General features: G+C 44.8%; 1 protein-coding gene across 2 annotated transcripts in view; it reads right to left on the bottom strand.

The window, feature by feature from the left end:
* DTNB (dystrobrevin beta) overlaps positions 1-8,419 on the bottom strand; it is a 216,309-nt gene extending 207,890 nt beyond the window's left edge. The window contains exons 1-2 of one of the 2 annotated variants that reach the window (XM_075144762.1): positions 8,247-8,419; positions 7,487-7,565 (exon numbers count right to left, since the gene is read on the bottom strand). The gene's annotated coding sequence lies outside the window, so the exon portion shown is untranslated. The remainder of the gene's footprint in view (positions 1-7,486; positions 7,566-8,246) is intronic. The other variant, XM_075144761.1, reaches the window with a different exon arrangement.
* Positions 8,420-16,853: the final 8,434 nt, after the last annotated feature.

Raw genomic sequence — 16,853 nt, forward strand, 5'->3', positions numbered from 1 at the left:
ACATTGGTTTGCATTGAAATGCAGCCTCATCAGCCAAACAGAAGAATACAGAAATACAAATTAATTTATGGATTATTAAATTTGAGTTTGTTCAGATTCTTGATGTTGCATTTTACTAGCAGAAATAATATTTTATATCACTGATAAGAAGATTGCAGTTGCTGTGTGAGGGTAAAATTGTGCTTATACCTATTTATATTCAGAAATAACTTGTAATAAAAAAAAAAATTCAGAATACCAGTTTGGGTTGATCTTAAATGTACTCAATACACAGTGAAGGAAGTTTAGTAACTTTCTGCCAATTTTCTAATTAGAAGGAACGCATCTTCACGGGTGGCTTAAAGAAAAGCTTTCATCCCTTGTCAGTTCATTAACTTTAAAAAATTTGAACGAACCTGTCATTGAGATGAAGATATTGAATAAAAATTCAGGGCATATCTGTACTTGCAGAAAAAGTTATTGCTGTCGCATCTGGTTTAGCACTTCAATCATTTGTTTTGGGCTTCTAAACTTGTATGGCTTCAACTGTCATTTGATTGAAGTAATTTTAAATAATTTCTAAATTGTCATAAATGCTTTGTTAAAGTATAAAAATAAATTTATTTATGATATAAAGGTGCTTACATTTATTCATCTTAGACAGATTTCAGTAAAAAGATACTGAAGTATTTTTACTTTTACTTTACGAAGAATTTGAACAAAAAACCCACAAAGATTGATTTCATTCCCTCATCTCCCTCTCTGTCTATCCAAAATATCTGATGCTGTCTTACTCATTTTTTTGCTCTTCATTCTCTCTTGGTTCATATTCCGATCTCCCTTTCATCAGCAGTCAAACATTAATATATGTAATTGATTAAAAGTATTCCTTCATTCCCCTATGCCTCTTACTAAGAAAAAGAAAGTGATCTAGAAGTTATTTCAGGGGGACACATCTAACGCATGTAGACCAAAACCCAGGAAGACAAAAGATAAGCCTTTTATACTTATGCAAGTAGACTGGTAACATCTTCTTCTAAAGTATATTTTAAAAATTTCTGATAATTCTCCTGGTCTCACTTAAAATGTCAAACTCTGTTCCCATCACTGTATGGGATAAGTAATTGAAGCATAAGCAATTGTGCACAAAAGTATTAAAAATACTTCAAAATGCTACTTCTGTATCTACAGCAACAGGAGTAACAGAGCATCTTTGAGAAATAATATGCATCTTCTAGTAGCATAGTTTCCTAAAAACTTAAAGGTCTGGATCTCTCACAGGTTTTTAAGATAAAGCTTTCTTACAAGTATTGAACTCAAATGCTTGCATAAGATCTTTACAAGCCAAAACTGACTTCAGTCTACAAGAAGGGCATAAGTGAAAAAAAACACTAGACTAAGATCAAGAGAATGGATTATAACTTTGCAGTGAAATTCTGTACAAGTCAAAGGTTCTTTTTTTTTTTTAAATAAGTACAGAGGATCAAAAGCTACTCTTAAAGAAGATTTTTCAAAAACATGCACATTATGCAGTAAACTTCCTTGAAAATGAATGGGCAATCAAGTAGTTCAGGAAAAAAAATTTAGTACTAAGAACCAAACATTTCCCTACTCCATGCCTTGCCACTTCTGTTTGAATGGTAAGATTTTTCTCAAGGCATAAAATGCCATCTGTTTTGTCTGTACAGGACATTGCACGCGGCAACACATCCTCAGCCAGTCCTTATTGCTTTAATTTACTGTTACGGAAAATAACCATAGCATTGGTCTAAGCCCCAGTATGAGACCAGCAATCTTATTTTCCCACCTAGTAAGAAATTGATAAAAGATTTTACTAGACACAAGCTAAACAAGGGTGGAACAAGTAACAATATTTAATCATGGATTTTGTTCAAAACCTTCAAAAGCTTTTAACATTATTTTAAAAAGAAGCTCCAGATTACCTCAAGACAAAATAGAAAAAATTCAAATCCAGGTAGAGTTCCAAACCATCTGAGTTACTGTACCACAAGAAGGTTTCACTTCATGTATGGAACTATTTGTTCAATGCCCAGAACAGAAAGAAATCCCTGCCCCAAAGAATTTACAGGTCAGGTGCAAGACTACAGAGGGGTTGATGAGACTGACAGTAGGCACCGTATGTTAGTAGCCTACTTCTTGTGAAGTTCTAGTCACAAAAACAAAGCAAGCTTTAAAAGAATACTACAAGGTATTATTTTAGGTACATAGCAATATATATTAATTTTCAGTGAACAGGGAATTGTTAAGCATGAGGAACAGGAGAACTGCAAGCTATTAAGGACAACACCGCATGTTTAGACACACATACTGCAGTGTCAGATCTGTCTTCCAGCAAACTAAAGAGAAGATGCATAGAAGTCAGGACACAAAGTGCCTACAATACAAAAATGCTTTTCTTGAATAACCGGAGAACCATCACAAACTCTTATTTTTGTTTATTGCCCAAAAGCCTGAGGAATAGAAATGGGTTTTTACAACCTGCCCCGTTGATTTTGAGGCTGAAGTTAAAAGTAATGTCTATATATAAGATTTACCATGAGCCTGCAAACAAGAGCAAATTTAGCAGTTAAAATTGTTTCCTTAAAATAAAGCAGTGTTAATATTAGATAAGATAAATGAAATATTACACCATGATTTTCAAGCAATGAGAAGTTGGAAATATCCTAATTCATAGCTTACCTCTCCCTCTCAGGAAGGGAAGACTCATCTTCTTTGTAACACTGGAGGGGATTTCTGTGCAATCTGTGCTTCCCAGCTTTCCCAAGGTGAATTTTATAAAACCCTTTCTAGCCATTTTAATCTGCAGGTTCCCAGAACTGCTTACTAAAGCACGAGAGAATTCGGAAATTGCCTCTTCACCAAAATGAAAAATTTATTAGGCAATATTTTGAGTTACATTTTTGCCCTTTTCTCTATTAACCTAGATTAACAGATCAAGCATGAACAGAGTAAGGAATGCACCACCAGCAGGACAGCATACGTACATGAACACTGACAGAATGCAAACTAACCCTGATCTCGGGCTGGTGGATGGATGACAGTACAGAGCATAGACGCTACTCTCCTCCCAATCCATCCACATCAGTAGAAGATAATACCATTTTCAGTATCTGTCATCACCTCTAGATCTCTATCACCCACTACCACTTTCACCAATCAATAGTAACCCACACAAGACCTTCCCTTCCCACCTCACTTCAGATGTAATCACCTTAGATTAAAAGTTTCAGCACATCAGAAAAAGTTCACACAACCTGCTCCTTTGGCACACCTGTACAGACGGTAAATTCCAGTCAAAGGGGTAGTGACAAACACCTGGAAACATGAACTACCTTCACTATCACAACTGAATTAGGGGGAAAAAAGCTTACCCAAGCTTAATCCTTTACATCATGATAATTTTATCTCCTACATTAATTTAAAATGTAAAAACATCCTCACCAACTTCACAAGTCTACAAAATTATCAATTTTTTTTCAAAAGTGTTAAAAGTTATTAAAAGGGTATAAGACTATAGAATAAGAAATTTACACTAATCTAAACTTAAAAGTGTACCTGCCATTTGCCACAGTCAATGGGAAAGTGAACATATATATACAGTCCCAGATACAAGAAAACCTTAGTTTTGCCTGAGCTGTCAGAAACATGCAATACCTCCTTTAAAAATTTGGCTGTACCGAAACTAGTTGTCAAAACCACCAGTGCCTCCCTACTGCCTCAGTATTTCCTTTGATGTGATCATTCTATTAAAATATAAATAAATAAAAGAATAACACACAATAATTAAAAGATAAGATTCCAAAGCACCGCAAAAAGAAAAAGTAATATAAATAAACAAACTCAAAGAATACTGTTGTGCTTTTTACAGGTCATTCTGCCCATCCCCACAGCACCTCTCTACCTGGCTGTAACTCTACCATGCCTACACAGCTAGGTTGCCCCACTGTGCAGTCCTCGTTAAGCCTCGTTAAGACTTGCAGGCTTGCTCATATTGCAAGGTATTTAAAAAACCCCAAACCATACTTTGGATGCATCCAGTAGGAACCTGGGCAAGAAACATTTTAATGTGCGTACTTCGCAGCACACCTGCTTCCACATAATTTGCTGTCTGCTCTGCTATACAACCTGTAGGATGACAATCACGTAGCAAGTTCACTGACACTACTACCCAGTCAAGTTCTCTTAATGTTTACTGTTGCCGCAAGTTTCTTCTCGTTGTCTATTCAGCTGTTACAAAAAACTGACCTACAAGCATTAACACAGAACACAGTACAGTACAACTGGAAACTTCATCCCTACCCTGCCTCCCATCTAACTTCTCTTTGCAGACCATAATCAAAAAATCCCTTTTAGAGTATTCAGTCCTTAACATTCAGCTCTACATGGTCTTCTGTTGCTGTTCCCACGCACATGTCTGTTACACATGCGGAACTCTGTCAGCTTCTTTTCTAATCATCTGTGATTCAGCAGCATTCCAAATATCTGACCAACTGTGGACACAAATGAAGTTTTTTTCTTTCTTTAAGAAAGGAAAAACAAAACAAGCCAATTGTAAAACTTTAATTGATCATGCTTGCCATTGTCTTCTGTAAAACTAAGAGCTTTTATCCCTTAGCTTTGTCACTTTTCCTGTTTTTAAAGAAATTTAAATTAGGGACTAGGCTCCCTCCCCATTTGCTTTATGGCAAAACACCCTCCTCATTCCTCCACCTCTTAAATGAAGTAAAAAGCTGCACTTGAAAACAGGAAGACTGATAAAGACTAAAAAACACCTCACACTTGCAGTCAGTCAGTAACTATTTACAGTAGAATTATTACGATTTTAAGTGTTTTGTAACTACAGTACACACTTTATACATCCAATCTTAAAATTTAGGTATGAATCGGTACCTGCTGTCATAATTCCATTCATTTTCAAAGAGATACAACTGGCCAAATAAAATTCCACAACAGATATCACATTATAAGATCTACCATTTCTTCCAGATCTAGGTTGCCTAAAAATCTTCATTGGTGTAAGTATTTTTATAAATCTGTTTTACTTAAGCACAGCTGAGAAGTTAAAATACTTTCATTCCTTCTAGTAGTGCGAAAGCCCACAGGACTGGAAAAGACCCATGAAACTATTTAAGTTTAGCCACAGTTTATCAGTAGAAACCTGTTTAAACACTAAACCAAACATACACAATACAATCATGATTTCTTCTCCCTGGTACTCAAGGGGAAAAAAAAAAAATTAACTTAATACAAATATTATGAATTCAAATCTTTATCACCAGATAACATAACCCCGAAACCACAAAGTAAAAAAAAGTAGCAGTGAACCCTTCACACCTACTGGGAAATCATCTTTGTTTCTATCAGGTGATGTCAACACTACAGATTACCATGTCTGAGCTAAGAGAATTATTTACCTTTCCTTTTAAAAAAAGTTCTAGGAAATTATTTGCAGAAAGTGACTTATCTGAATACATCATTTAGGTTCCGTAAAAGCTTGTAACAGACCAGCCACACGAAGCCAGACTCTCTGAAGTATGCAGACAGAGTATGTGCTGTGCACTCTGGTTAATGCGCCAGCTAACCCCCAAGTTGTTGATTTGAACTTCAAGACTTGATTTTCTCACTCTCCAAAAATTGTCAGCTTACACAACATGCCATAGATAACATATGACCCCGGCTACAAAGAATTGTAATTTGTCACTCCTAATGCCACCCTGTGGTACCCAGTGTGTAATATAATTAAGCTGATGGAAAAATTATGCATTTTTATCAACCCTTTATGATATTGCAAAAGCCCTTGTTCTTGCATTATGACTTCTTTCTAAGTTTTCTATACTATTCATCGCTTAACTTCTTAAAATTTATATTATTATTGAAACATCTAGGTTCTGTGATAAACCACATGCCTGAACGTATTAGCTGCAACAAATAAAGGAGTCCACCGTTCCAAATAACCTACAGCCTATCACGAGAAGCAGTCTGCGGCAAACAAACAGGGAGTTTGAGACAATACTGAGCAGCCTGCCAGCAGTCTAAATGCTGTCATGGCTTCTGTATTCATCACAACAAAAACTTTAATGAACTATGAGGGAGGTGTCACAAGACGCTCACGTGGAGGTCTACTGGATGTGCCCTCTTAAACGTGAGATCATGTAACAAGTAGGCAACAAACTCTGGCACCCCAAACACCAGGGTGGGGAGCTCCCTTCTTGGTACTGAACAAGACCTGAGTGGCAGATTGGGAATAAATCATCAAACAGCTACAAAATGAAGACAAGAATCCTACGTATGATAATGATAAGAAGCAGAAACCCAGATAGGATTTAAATAGGACAATACGGTCAAGGCAATGACCTAAGCAAGCCACCTCTGCAGTAGCTTCCTGGACAGACGAAAGCATAGCAAGAATTTAAGGGTCAAAGGAATGATGTTGCTGGTAACATGAGATGAATTGACTAGTCGGGAAAAGAACTTTAGAAAAGACTGTAGTATAGGCCACGGACAGCCTTCGCAAAATGTACGTTTTGTTCTGGTGAGAGCGGTTACTGCTCAACCTGCCCTACACTGTCTGTAGTGATTAATTCTCCTCTTTCCAGCTTCCTAAAGAGGAAGTCTTCAGGTCAGTAGCATGTTTGCTCTTCCATCTAAATTCCCCATTAATCAAAAATATTCTTTGGAGAAGAGGAAACACAAAAAGCAACACTCTTAAACCAATGCTTTTGGGTTACCTCCTTTTCTTTGGGTGTACGTTATGATATCATCTAGCAGTATAGGATCATACACACTCACCAGGGAAAAGAAAGAAGCGGGGGTGGGAGGAGGGAAAAAAAAAAACCAACAATTCTTCAGTCCAGCATTTCCCAACTTTTAAAACCCGGAACTGAGACTTCTGACTTTTTGAACCACTGGTTCAGGCACGTGGAATGTTTTGTCACTGGGCAGCCACACTGGACAAAGCATTGGACTATATAGTCAGTTTTAGGAACCAGAGTAAGAAAACGGAAAGTACAAAGCATTTTTAAAGGGCAGTCATGCACAACTATTGACCAAATTTTAACTTTAGTATTAGACATGAATTTTCAAGCAGCACAGAAACAACTTTCAAAGTATCCTTGTGCTGTCCAGCCCATTCTCGGTGGTTCACCAATCCCCCCTGAAAGAAGTACTACGCTGGTGCTCTGCACACCACTAAGGGTCTCCCAGGTCTCCGTAAGAATGTCCATCGGCTTCACCTTCCCCAGCTAAGGGATCTGTTGCACAAGAATGTAATTGTGTGGGTTTTTTTTAAATACAGGATTGCATCTCACACAGGGATATTTTTACATGTCCAATACCTCGCAAAAAATGCAGAAATCACTGCTTCATACCGGAAGTTTGTCATAAATGAAAACTTTCAATATAAGTTATCTGTGAACAAACTGAAATCAGTTACGTAACACAAGTTTTTAAGTTCAATACCACAGGTAGTCACAACAGATCACATTACCTGAATTACACTGAGAAGTCTCTCAGGACAACTTCCACTTTCCTGGGCTCAGTTCCTTCTTCAAACATTTAATGACAATCTAAAAAGATGGGGAAAAAACCAAGTTTTTTTCCAAGACAGACATGGTTTTCCACAGGAAAATAACACCTCCCCCCCTATTTTGAAGTTACAACTACGATTATGCTACTTTTGCCCTGATTGTGTCGCCTGTTAATTACAAAGAAATGAAGCCTGCAGATTCTGCGTCTAAGCGAGCACCTCTCTGCTACCAGATGAAACAGTAAGCCACAGCCAGAATCACTTGGGTGCCGGGACTGTTCCCGCTGCCGGACCAAGACGATCCACAAAGAGCAGCGACGACGGAGCGGGGGGCAGGCAAACCTGCCCCTCTCCGAGGTATCTGGGGCCCGTTTAGGAGCACCCAACACGGCAGTGCAGCTCTCCTCCGCCCAGGGCTCCCGCAGGGCGCTCCGCTCGGCGCCTCCTCTGCGCCAGGCCCGGAGCCCAGCAAACCCCGCCACCGCACCCGCAGCTCCCGGGGCTGAGGCGAGGGGCTCCGGCTTGGCGCTGCCGCCAAGACCTTGCAGGCAGGAGGGGGCGTCCCGGGCCTGCCCGCCCGCCGGTCCCTGCACCCCCCGGGGCAGCGGCGGGGCAGGGGCACCCTCCTCCCTGCAAGGCCCCGCACCCTCCCGCCCCGCGGGCGGTAGCGGAGCTCGCCGCGGGCCCGCTAGCGCCTGCCTCCGTCCCGCCGAGCACGCACCTCTCCCGCGGGCGGCGGTCGGGGGTTCCCGGGGCTGCCCGGGCGCGGGACGCACCGTCCGGCCGGGCTCCAGCCGCCGCTCGCCGCCGCCGGCTGCACGGACACGGGCGGCCGAACGCCTCAGCCTCCCCGCTCCAACGGTCCCCGGCCGCCTCGCGGCGCCCAGCCAATCCGAGCACGCCTCCGCAGGGGCGCGCGCACTCTCGCCAATCTGAGCCCGCGCCCGCCTCACCCCCTCCGCCGCCGTCAGCCAATCAGCAGCCGAGACCGCCAGCCCCGCCCCTCCCGCGCCGTGCGACGCCGCCTGGCCGCCAATCACGAGGCAGACGCTTCTCTGGCGGCGGACGTGCGTGCGCTCACCCCGCGCGCTCCCCCCTTTCCCTCAGCCAATCGGCGGCCGAGGCCGTCCGCCAACGGCGCGCGCTCTCCTTGCGCCAACGGGCCCCTGGAGCGCTCGTGCTCTCCAGCCAATCAGCGGCCAGCGCCGTCTCGCGCGCTCCCGCCTCTGCCACAGCGCGCGCCGCCGGGTCCTCGGAGCGTCCCCCCGCCCTCGGGGCGCAGCGGCAGCGCGCAGGCGCAGTGCGCGCCGCCGAGGGGACGGCCCGGCCCCGCCCTCGGGCAGCCCTGGCAGGGCCGGGGTCCGCCGCCGGGTCCGGGCCCGCCCGTGGTGCCCCCAGAGCCGTGTGGAGCGGGGCGGCGGCTGTAACAGCCATTTAAACGTCTGGAGGTAACTGTGGAAACCCTGCTCTCAGCCTGAGGGCGACCTGTCAGTGGGACAGGGGGAGGCCCGGCACGGCACGGGTGGGCTCTGGCGGAGCACTCCGTGGTGTTGCTGTGACTCCAAAAGCGAAGTGTGGTGTGTGTGGATGTGTGTGCCAACCGTGTCCTGGGCTGCACCACCAGCAGCGTGGCCGGCAGGGCGAGGGAGGGGATTCTGCCCCTCTGCTCTGCTCTGGTGAGACCCCCCTGCAGGGCTGCGTCCAGCTCGGGGGTCCTCAGCACAGGACAGACAGGGACCTGTGGGAGCGGGTCCAGAGGAGGCCACCAAAACGATCAGGGGGTGGAACAGCTCTGCCGTGAGGACAGGCTGAGAGAGTGGGGGTTGTTCAGCCTGGGGAAGAGAAGGCTCCGGGGAGACCTTATTGCGGCCTTTCAGTGCTTAAAGGGGCTTATCAGAAAGGTGGGGACAGACTTTTTAGCAGGGCCTGTTGCGACAGGACAAGGGGGAAGGGTTTTAAACTGAAAGAGGGGAGATTCAGACCAGATAGAAGGAAGAAATTGTTTACACTGGAGACGGTGAGACACTGGCAGAGGTTGCCCAGAGAGGTGGTAGATGCCCCATCCCTGGGAACATCCAAGGTCAGGCTGGACGGGGCTCTGAGCAACCTGGTCTGGTTGAAGGTGTCCCTGCCCATGGGGGTTGGACTAGGTGGTTTTTAAAGGTCTCTTCCAACCCAAACTAATCTGTGATTCTATGATATATCTATCAAAGCCCCACAGAGCCAGTCAGCCTGGTGCCACTCAGCACGTGCTCCCATGTGCTGAGTCGTGTCTGATTTTGTCCGCAGGAGCATTGCTGAGTTTCAGGATCAGACTGAGACTCCGCATCAGAAAAGGCCCAAGGCCAGGGAGGGAGGTAAGGGTGCGGGATGGAACCTGCAACAGTCAGCCCACAGCCAGCCCCTCAGCAGCCATCGCCAAAGTGGTCTGCAGGATCCTCCACTGAAGGTCAGACACTGGTGTAGTGCCTTAGCTCTTGTCAGTATGTCTTGCTGTGATTACACCTTCAACAGCCTTCGTGGGCTGGGAGGGCAGCGTTGGCTTGTAAGGAACTGTGTGCTTCAAGGATGCGTCACTTGTACACCAGGGGAGTCTTCTCAAAGCACCCTGCTGTGTCTCACAGCTTCCCCCACCAGAGGAATAGCAAGTTTTTCAAATGACAATCTCCCCTGCCCCATTCTTTGACCATCTGTGTCTGGCTGGATAACGCTATTGCATAGCAATCAGCTATATCACAGCTTGGCTTGCTGGCAACCAATCGCAGCACAAACAGTCACAGCAATGACTGGTACGTGAGTGTTTTCTGAGGAAGGTTGGACAGGACGGGCATCTGTTCCAGGCTGTGCGTGCAGTCTCCCTCTGATCAGTCGCCCTGTGTGGAAATGCCATGGTTCCTTCTGCAAAATGTTTTCTGTGCCTGTGGGAAAGGAACAGGAATCTTACACTGTGTGTGGAGAGGAGGGACTACTAACATTTTGCATGTGTGGGAGGGAGATACTTTGTCATGAGGGAATAGGAGAGGAAACAAATGCTGCTTAGGCGTTCTAGCTGGTGCTGCGTTAATGTTTATTCTGAGCTGTATATGTGCAAATGATAGTACATGTTTTTTTTCCCCCGAATCCTGGAGTCAGGCCCACTAGCAGCAGTGGAACCAGATTAGGCAGAGGTGGCGGGGAGAGTTTTTTCTGCTGGCTGCATCTATGCTAGTAAATTAAGTAGCAGCAGGATGTAGGCATTGGCACTGGAATTTGATGGTACTGTTTAACTGTTGAAACAGTTAAGCAACCAATGTATTTTAGTGTGTATATATAAGCTCCAGCCCAATTACTATTCTCCCAAACATCCTCCAGGCAATTCTGGGCATCTTGCACGGGACGGGCCATTCCTGGTAGGCAGTTTGGATAGAATCACCGTTTTGTGCAGTCTGACGGGTTTCAGCAGTGTGCCTGCAGCCCATTCCGTGCCGTGGGGTCTCCTGCCTGTGGATAACCCTCGGGCAGGTTTCACACACTAGTGGAAACGCAGCTGCTCAATTCACTCGATACGGAGTGGCTTACCTGAGGCTTCTTGCAGGGTGTGCAGTACAGCGATCGTAACCTCTCCTTCTGTGACAACGCTTTAATTATCTTGGAGGCTTTTCACTGGACTGACACTAGTAAGTCCATGTGTTTCTTGAGCTGGGGAGCCCAGAGCTGAACACACTACGCCAGCTGTGATCTCACCAGTGCTGAGAGAGGGGAAGGATCTTCTCCCTCAGTCTGCTGGTGACACGCTGCTTAATGCAGCCCGGGATGCTGCTGACCTCCTTTGCCCCGAGGGCACGCTGCTGGCCACCAGGACCCCAGGCCCTTTTCTGCCAAGTTGGCTTCCAGCCAGTCGTCCACCAGCGCGTGGGGTTGTTCCTCCCGAGAGCAGGGCTTGGCATCTCCCTTTGAACTTGACGAGGTTCCTCTCTGCCCATTTTTCCAGGCTGTCGAGGCCCCTCTAAATGGCGGCACAATCATCTGGAGGATGAACCACTCCTCCCTGTTTTGTATCCTCTGCAGACTCGCTGCGGTTGTACACTGTCCCATCATCTAGACCATTAATGAAGATGCTAAACATCTGGACCCAGTACCAAGCCCCAGGGAACACGCTAGTGACTGGCCTCCAACCGGACTTTGTGCCACTGATCATAACCTGCTGAGCCCGGCAGCTCGGCCAGCATTCGGTCCACCTCACTGTCCCCTTATCTAGTTTGTACTTCACCAGTTTCTCTATGAGTATGTTATGGGAGGGAGTTTGAAAAGCTGCGCTAAGGTCTGGGTAAACATCTTCCCTCATCGTAGATGGCTCTCGGGTTGGTCATTTCCCTGCAGAAGGCTATATGGTTGGTCAGGCGTGATTTTGTCTTCACAGACAACTCCTAATCACCTTCTTGCCCTTCATATGTTTCAAAATGGTTTCCAGACTTACTTGCTACATCACTTTCCCAGGGACTGAGGTGAGGCTGGATCTGCCCTGCCCTTCCTGATGATAGAAGTGACGTTTCCTTTTTCCCAGTCCTCAGGAACATCCCCCAGTCCCCATGATCTTTCAGACATAGTTGGGAATGGCCTCGCACTGACATCAGCTGGCTCCATCAGTCCTCCTGAGTGGGCACCAGCTCCTGGCGGAGGCAGAACAGACTGTTCTCTTCCCTTCGGAAGTGCTGTGGGTTGCTCAGTGCAAGGACAATATAGTCACGCTAGTGTGTATTTAGTCCCTTGGCTTAAAACCTTTCCTTGACAGAGGGGAAACCAAGCCTGGGCTGTGGCCCAAACCAAAGTCACTGCCTGGGAGGGGAGATTAATGGATAGGGTTTGCACAAAACTCTTTCCATTCCCCTGTGGTCTTGCAGTACAGTTGCCTCCAAGATGCCAACGTCCGTCTGCCCAGTATTGCTCCATTCTCGGTCGCAGCCTCTCCAAGCCATCCCAGGGGAAAAAAAAAAGGAGGATCCACAGCAAGAGCACACAAGATATATATGCAGCTAAAGAAAAACAGCAGCGGAAATTGGGCAGAGAGCGTACATCCTTATGTAGAGTACGCTGATGTAGTCTCAAGAAAATGAGCTGAGAGCTTTAATAGTTTGTGCAAGAGAGGGTTGCGTTACGGAGGTACAAGCACTAGAGCAACAGCTACCATGCTGCAGAGCACCCCAGCTGATTTGTGTAGGATCTTAGACTTAGGACACTATGGACACAAAGCATTTTCTTCTGCTTCGCCTGGGGACCAGGAGCCACTTTCTAACATGGATTAGAAAGAAATTACTCCATTATATAAGATAAAAACGTAAGCACCTGCAGGGTTAGATAGGGGGTTTTTGAGTGTTAACAGTGTCCTCATGTTGGACTTTGGGGAATAGAGACATTTAAATGCCTGTATCTTCTTTGTGAATCTGTCCCCCTGAGCAGGGTTCATATCATCTGACTTGAGAAATCTAAAAATGAGATAAATAAGTCTGATCCGGATCCCTTCACAGTCAAGTAAATAGATAACCTTTGGACAGCAGTTTATATGACCTGCCTTAAGCACCTGTCTTACGGTGACACGACTTGCCCTCTGAATTCTGTCTGTCTGCGTTACTGTAAGGGAGATCGTAACTTGCTCAGATTTAGGCATAAATGAAAGATGCCAAAGTTACGGCAAATGAATCCCATCTCACGTTTCTGTCGTGGTATCAGCAGCTAGTGCACTCCACAGCCTCACCCTGGCAGGTAACAATTTCTAAAGGAGTGCAGCAGGTACGGTCGTGACTTCCTGAATTGAGATAACCCAAATCAATAGATCTGGTTTTTAACTTGCTGTGTTGAATTTCAGTATCAACTACCTGCAATTAATTGAAGTGCTCTATAAAACATTGCATTGTGCAGTGCTACATTCAGTCCCATGAAGTGACACCATTTGAAAAGAAATACTATCGCTTTTAAAGCGGATTGAGACAGAGTGAAGCCCAAGAAGTCTACCACCGTACTTAAAAACAGAGGAAATATATGAGCTTGAAGAAAGTCCTCACTCTGTATTCAGACCCTATGGTCAGGGACAGCAATGCCCAGCTGCTTGACAAGGGGAGACAAGCTAGAAGCTGAGGATGACCACAGTGCAAGCCGTACCCTCACTGTCCAGGGCCTCCAATACAAGGAAGACATCAAAAACCAGGAGCGAGCTCAGCTGAAGGCCACCAAGACGCTCAGGGGACTGCAGTGCTTCCCCTGTGAGGAGAGGCTGAGGGACCGGGGCTTGATCAGGCTGCAGAAGAAAAGGCTGAGGGGGACGTGATAGCCACCATCTTGCTCCTACAGGGAGTCTGTCAGGAAGATGTAGCCTGGTTTGTCACAGTCTTGCATCGCACAAGGATGAGAGAAAATGGGTCTCAGTCAGATGGGACATAAAGAAAAACTTTTTCCCCATGAGGACAGTCGAGCAGTGGAGCAGGGGCCAAGAGAGGTTGTGTCATCTCCAACCTTGGCTGGCCAGAGCCCTGAGCAACCTGGTGGAGGCCAAGCTGTCCCTGCTCTGAGCAGGAGGTTGGACTGAAGACCTCACGAGATCCTTTTCGGCCTGAATTATCCTGTGATCCTCTGACTGCGTTCAGACTCAGGTATGCTGCTCTACAGTCTTTACATTCAACGAGCCACCGAGTAATTTAGGTTAGAAGGGGTCTCTGGAGGTCATTCTGGTTCAAGCCATTACTCAGTTGAGGATCAGATCCACAGAGACAGCTTTAGAAGTTTGATTGGACTGTTTCAGGTTGGTTTTAAAATAGTTTTCTCCCTCCAGAGATTCTGGTTTATTTAAGTTACGTATTTAAATTTAAAACTTGAATTAAGCTAACAGAGAAGGGGAGCAGCTGTTTATGACATTTGTCACTCTTTAGCATTTTGTTAGAAAATGATCATGTCTCTTTTGGCTAATGGATTTTTCTCAAAAAAACCTCTGGCTTCTTTCAATAATAAAGCAATTTGGTCATCTCTCATTCTTAATTGAAGGAGATGTTGTTTCCCAGTGACATATCTTTCTGTTTCATGTTCTTATACTGAAATCTAATTTCCTGCTTCCTTAGGAAAAAATAGGAACAGGAACATATTTCCATTTTTAAGTGTAGAGCCAGAAAATTAGATTAATTTGTCGGTTCTGAGCAGTGACGTAATACATAGTGTTACAGTGTCTTTTGCCATGTCTAGGAAGTCAGACACTTGGTAGCCTCAGCATGTGCAGAATCTGTCCCGTGCATATGTGTAGCAGTTAAGTACAAATGTATTTCCTTGTTTTTCCTTGTGAAAGGTGCTGGCAACCCGGAGTAAATGGAAGCTAGCTTTACCATTTACACTTGGTGAAATACACTTCAAAACATCCTGTATGACTGAGAATTAAATTTATCATCAGCAATGTAAAATTTACGATTTTTCAGTAAATTGCTTTTTCCTGATGCTGCTACTTTGTTTTCTGGACCAGGGATAACAAGTATTTGGAGAACCTGTTTATCTCATATCTATGTGCTGGCTTACTGGTCTGAATTTGCGAGAGACAGAAAATACCACACTCAAGAAAAATATATGAAGAAAGTACCAACGCTTGGAAATGCCCCGCTGCTGTTTTCAACTCCTTCCCACCGTTACAGCCTATAAAATACCTGCATATAGAAGCTAGATATTAAAAAAACCAGATTTTCCCTTCAGTTTGTGTACTACAAATTCTCTTTGCCTTTGTGGGCAATGGATGTGTGCATCAAGAGGAGAGTAAGACCCTACAGATAATTCTTAATTCCAAGTGTCACTTTCTTTAAATGGTGAGTAAGTGGATTGGAGCGGGTATTATCAAACAGCTCTTGCAAGCCCCTAACACTCCTCTTTTGGATGCAGAAACAGCTACATAAAAACCCAAAGAGGCTGAAGACATGCTTCTGTAGGAGTGTGCTTTGATGATACAATTCTGACAGAAGTTTTTGTCAGAAGAATGTACTTAGCATTCCAGAGTAGTGGTACTAGTTTGAAAATAACATGAAATTTGGCATAGGAAATATTTTCCTTCTTGTTGAGATCCTCAGCTTCAGTGTCATCATACGTCATTTCATTCAATTGTGAACAAAACACAAAAATAAAAGGAAACCTCAGATGATGTCACCTCAGATCTGAGGACAAGATTGAATTTGCATTTTGGGGCCGTCGCAAAGACATTAAGAGGAACAAAAGCAAACCCAAAAGGAGATGATTGTAGATGTAGAAGGTTTATGATATTCTTTAATTTTGTGCTCTAGTAGAAGAGCATCCTACTTCCTTGGAATATAGTGTTCATGGTGCACAGAAAGTACGTCTTGAATGGACCTCTTTCTGTCCTCTAGAAAGACGAACATGCCCGTCATGTTTGTCTCATAACATGGAACATGTGCCATAACACATGCTTGTCAAGCCTGGCTTAAAAAACTTCTGGCAATGGAAAATTCAAAATCTCCCTAGGCGATCTATTGCAGTGTGAAATTAGCCTTGCCATTAGAGAGTTACTTCTGCGCTTCTCTTTGTCCTTCCTCCATTGGGTATTGAGCAACTTGACTCCCTTCCTCACTACCGTTATTTCTCGATTGCTGTGATGTCCCTTAAGCTTTCTCTTCTCACACCTAACAGCAGCCCTCCTTTCGGGCGTGTTTTCTGTGCAGAAATACTCAGTTGCTCTTCTCTGGACTCTTGTCCAGTTGGCCCTCTCATCCTTGAGCTTTGGTTCCCAGAAGAAGATACAGTACTCCAGATCAGCGCCTCCCCGAATCTGTGCTCAGGAAAGAACCACTTTGCCTGACTCACAAATAATACTTCTCTCTATGCAGCCCAGCATTCTGATTGCCTTTTTCTCAAGTACGATGTTCGAAAGAGCTCCTACATCTTCTTACGCAGCGCTACTGCCTGTCCTGTCCCGCTGCTGTACGTGTGTGGGTCACGTTTGTACGTACGTGCATTCGGCTGTGCTGACTGCTGCTGCTACACTTTTCCTACCGTTCCTTTAAAAACTGCTCAGCACAGATCTGAAGGGGAATCAGAATCTAAAATACGTCAGTACCTCTTTGCTCAAATTCAGTGCCCCAGCATGTTTTGGAACATTACCATGACTTCAATTTACAAGTCTCTCTATTCAGAGACCTCCAGCAGAGAATCAGCTGTTCATTTTATTTTCCATTACTAAATATTCAGCAGTAAATGGAATTTTAAAAACAAAAGGCCTATTAGGGCCATTGTACTCTGTTTCCCCACACTTATAATTTAAGAAGCCGTGTTTTGGACCAGCTTCAGGCAAGATAGGAGAAGGTTTTCGGTAGGT

This window comes from Calonectris borealis, chromosome 3 (assembly GCF_964195595.1).
Source record: "Calonectris borealis chromosome 3, bCalBor7.hap1.2, whole genome shotgun sequence".
Lineage (NCBI taxonomy): Eukaryota > Metazoa > Chordata > Aves > Procellariiformes > Procellariidae > Calonectris > Calonectris borealis.